Genomic DNA, 5,187 nt, shown 5'->3' with positions numbered 1-5,187 from the left:
GATACATGACGTGTACATGGCGGTATGTGGCGAGAGCGTGTGTGAAGAAGTACACCCCTGTAGGGTTAACATGATCTATTCGAATAGCCGGGTCCGTGATTATGGACTTCTTGGATGCTTACGTGGTACATAGACAACTTGAATTGGATACTTTAAAATGCGCAAGGCAAGTGTGAGTGCTATGGATGGCCTTCTCGTAGGGAGACAGGAATGAATCCATAGTAGAGTATTGATGTGGTGCTTAGTGGACTCGTGTGCTCTTTCTCACCTCAAAGAAGTTACTTATAGTCGTAGAACAGGATAGCCACTGAGTCAAAGCTGGATTGCTGCATCCAAACCCCACATTTCCTTCTTGATAGGATCTGATGTAAGTCTTGCTATGTACCTTTGTACTCACATTTGCTTTATTTATGTTTTGCAGATGAGGCATTTGTCTCACTAGTAGTTCAGCTTGGACTTTGACGAGTAGCTTGTTACCTCAGCTACGATCTTGTACCCTTGGGAGTGACTTATAGATAGTCATGCTTCTTAGACTTTTTCATTTGTAGATGTCTGTACTTAGACATGTAATGCTTCCGTTGCTTGTATGCTCTGAATGATGGGTCATGAGACCCCTGTTTGTATTAAATGCTATGTGGCTCTTCTGGGCCTTTATCTATATGAGTTTGAGTTATGTTGTGATGTCATGTTGTACAACACATACCTGCATGTTATGTGTACATGTGACGTGTATTGCTATGTGTGGGATCCGACAACCTAGTTGTCTATCCTTGGTAGCCTCTCTTATGGGGAAATGTAGTCTAGTGCTTCCACTGAGCCATGGTAGTCTGCTACAACTCGAATTACCAGAGTCCTGTTAGCCCAGTTGCTACTGCTCCGGAACACTTAGACTGGCAGGCATGTGTCCTTCTTCGTTCCTGTGTCTGTTCCTTTGGGGAAATGTCACGCAGTGCCTATCGGAGTCCTGCTAGCCTGCTACAGCCCGGGTTCCCAGAGTCCTGTTAGCCCAGTTGCTACAGCCCGGATTCACTCGCTAATGACCGACACTTTCGATGTTGGGTCATGTATGCATGTCCCTGTAAGTTAGTGCCACTTTTGGGTTACGACTAGTCATGTCGGCCCGGGTTCTCTGTCATATGGATGCTGGCGACACTATCATATACGTGAGTCAAAAGGCGCAAACGGTCCCGGACCAGGTAAGGTGGCACCCGTGGGAATACCATGCGTGAGGCCGCAAAGTGATATGATGTGTTACATGCTAGATCGGTGAGACTTAGGATCGGGGTCCCGACAAGATTATAGATACAACATAGATGTATCAGCACCCCCAAGCTTAATTCATGCTCGTCCTCGAGTAGGTAAATAATAAAAAGATAATTTTTGATGTGGAATGCTACCTAGCAAAATCTTGATCATATACTCTAATCATGGCATGAATATTATGACACGAGTGATTCAAATCAATAGTCTATAGTTTGACATAAAGACACTAATACTCAGGCATCGCAACAAACAATCATATCTTTAAAAATATCAATGCTAAAAAACGTTAGCCCTACAAAATCATATAGCCTTGTCATGCTCCATCTTCTTAACACAAAGTATTTATCATGCACAACCCCGATGACAAGCCGAGCGATTGTTTCATACTTTTTAACGCGCTTCAGCCTTTTCAACCCCCACACAATACATGAGCATAAGCCATGGATATAACACTATAGGTGGAATAGAGTATGGTGATAGAGATAATATGGAGAAGTCAAAAAGGAAGATAGTCTCGCATTGACGCGGCTAATCAACGTGCTATGGAGATGCCCATCAATTGATGTCAATGCGAGGAGTAGGGATTGCCATGCGATGGATGCACTAAGAGCTATAGGTGTATGAAAGCTCAAACTGAAAACTAAGTGGGTGTGCACCCAACTTGCTTGCTCATGAAGACCTTGGGCATTTGAGGAAGCCCATCATCGGAATATACAAGCCAAGTTATATAATGAAAAAATTCCCACTAGTATATGAAAGTGACAACATAGGAGACTCTCTATCTGAAAAACATGGTGGTACTCTAAAGCACGGGTGTGGAAAAGGATAGTAACATTGTCCCTTCTCTCTTTTTCACTTTTTTCTAATTTATCTTTTTTTCTCGCATTTTGTTTTTGTTTTTATTGGACTCTTTTTGGCCTCTATTTTTCTCCCTCTTAGTTTTATTTTCGTCCGGAGTCTCATCCCGACTTGTGGGGGAATCACAGCCTCTATCATCTTTTCCTCACTGGGGCAATGCTCTAATAATGATGATCATCCCAATTTTTTTACTTACAACTCGATACAACTAAATGATGACTCTATATGGATGCCTCTGGCAGTGTACCAGGATGTGCAATGATCTAGCATAGCAAAGATATCAAAAAATGAACAAGCCATGAAAATATCATGCTAACTATCTTACGATCATGCAAAGCAATATGACAATGAATTCTCAAGTCATGTAGATGACGATGATGGAAGTTGCATGGTAATATATCTCGGAATGGCTATGGAAATGCCATAATAGGTAGGTATGGTGGCTGTTATGAGGAAGATATAATGAGTCTTATGTGTGTTAGAGCTTATGATATCACGGGGTTTGGATGCACCGGCGAAGTTTGCACTAACTCTCGAGGTGAGAAAGGGCAATGCACAGGACCGAAGAGGCTAGCAAATTGCAGAAAGGTAAGAGTGCGTATAATTCATGGACTCACATTAGTCATAAAGAACTCACATACTTATTGTGAAAGTTTATTAGCCCTCGAAGCAAAGTACTACTACGCGTGCCCTTAGGGGATAGATTGGTAGGAAAAGACCATCGCTCATCCCCGACCACCACTCATAAGGGAGAAAATCAATAATAAATCATGATCCAATTTGACAGCATAATGAGAGACCATATGTGCATGCGCCAGGAATCACAAACCATAGGACCAATAATCTTACTAAACCACAATAATTCACTAGTACCTCCCACATATTACCATCTCTATATCACAAAACTATTGCAAGGAATCAAACATATCATATTCAGTGATCTACAAGTTCTATGTAGGATTTTATGAATAACCATGTGAATGACCAATTCATGTTGATTCTCTAAATAGATATAAGTGAAGCAATAGAGTTTAGTTATTTCCACAAAAGATTTTCCCATGCTCTAAGAAATATAAGCAAAGCAAAAGATCATTCTACAAATGAAGGTTTTCCTATGTAGAGAAACAGGCAATCCAAACTTCAAAAGATATAACTGGACCACATGAAGCATTCTATAAAGCCATACTCAAATAATATATGTGAGGTGCATAGAGCATTGTATAAATCAACCGAGGACTATCTCATACTAGCATGGTGCACAAAAGAAAAAGGGAAAATAGAAACAAAATACGCTTCAAGAATTTGTGCATATCATGTGACGAATAAAAATATAGCTCCAAGTAAAATTACAGATGGTCGTTAGAAGAAAGAGGGGATGCCTTCCAAGGCATCCCAAAGCTTAATTGCTTGGGAGTCCTTGAATATTACCTTGGGGTTCCTCAGGCATCCCCAAGCTTAGGCTCTTGCCACTCCTTATTCCTTCATAAATCGTGATCTCACCCGAAACTGTAAAACATCAATCACACAAAACTTAACAAAACCCTCGTGAGATCTGTTAGTATAATAAAGCAAATCACTACTTTAAGTACTGTTGCAAACCCATTCATGTTTTATTTTTGCATTATAACTACTGTACTCTAACTTCACCATGACTTATATCACCAATACAATCCATAGATTCATTAGAACACGCAAAAAAATCCATCAAAAACAGAATCTGCAAAAGCAGAACAGTCTGTAGCAATCTAAACATTGACCATACTTCTATAAGTCCAAAAATTCAAAAACATTAGGAAAAAATAAAAAAATTGCATAGCAGTACCTTGTGAAAATTTCAAAAACTTTTGAGGTTCCAATAAAAAACTTAAATTCACGCACTATAGCAAAGTTTCTGTTTTTGCAGTGCACAAACCAAACAAGCAATCTAATCATCCTAAAGGAAAATCTTGGCACATTATTTTTATAATACAATGGATTTGTAAAAGGGGATAATTATTTTTGTTGAAAATTTTCTGTAATCAAGGTTAACAAAGTTTTCATGGGCATGAACAAAGTTCAAGGAGCCACCCCCACTTCAACGGTGCCCGTCTTTCTTACTTTCACTTTTCTTTTTGAAAAATTTTAGGTTCCCCTCTATATTTTTTTGTTTTTAAACTTTATAAAAGCACACAACATAATAAAATGACTCTCTAAAACTTCAGGGTTATCTCCTTGGTAGTGTTTTCTTTAAAGCCATTAAGCTAGGCAAATAGTGCTCAAGTAATGGATCCACCCAGATCCCAAGGTATATCAAAGCCAATTTTAATTAACAATGATTTGTAATTTAGTATTCGGCGCAAAGCAACATATATCATGCAACAACGAAGTCTAACTCTCTTCCTATACATCAGCATGTCATAAAAGAACAATTCATGCACATCAAGTAAAGGCCAATACATAGCATAAGTAGTTTCTTGCAATTTTATTGTGTTGGAAACATAGAGAGGTGGAGGCGTAGTTCCTCTCATAAAATTGCAAGTAGGAGCAGCAAGCACATGCATTTTATATTCATGAAAATCATCATGTGTAGTGGTAAAATGCAACCCATCAATATAATCCTTAACAAGCGCAAACTTCTCTGATATAGTGTAGATGGGAGAATTCAAAAAGATAATAGGACTATCATGTATGGGTGCAATAGCAACAAATTTCGTTCTTAGCATAAGGAACTATAGCAAGTTCATCTCCATAATCATAATTCAAATTGGCATCTTGGCCACAAGCATAGAAAGCATCAATTTCATCAAAAAGGGATATTTCAAATGAATCCAAGGGATCATAACAATCATCATAGCATTCATCCTTCGATAAGCACGAAGGGAAATTAAACATGTATGAGTTGAAGAGTTACTCTCATTAGAAGGTGTGCACAAGTAGCTAATCCACTCTTCCTCCTTTTGTTCTTCGCTCTCGTCATCTTTTTCATCTAATGAGCTCAGAGTTTCAACAATTTCTTCTTCCATAGTTTCCTGCAAAATATTAGTCTCTTCTTGGACAGCGGAGACTTTCTCAATAAACTCATTAATA

Source organism: Triticum urartu, chromosome 2, assembly GCF_003073215.2.
Source record: "Triticum urartu cultivar G1812 chromosome 2, Tu2.1, whole genome shotgun sequence".
NCBI lineage: Eukaryota > Viridiplantae > Streptophyta > Magnoliopsida > Poales > Poaceae > Triticum > Triticum urartu.
This window is presented reverse-complemented; position numbering follows the sequence as displayed.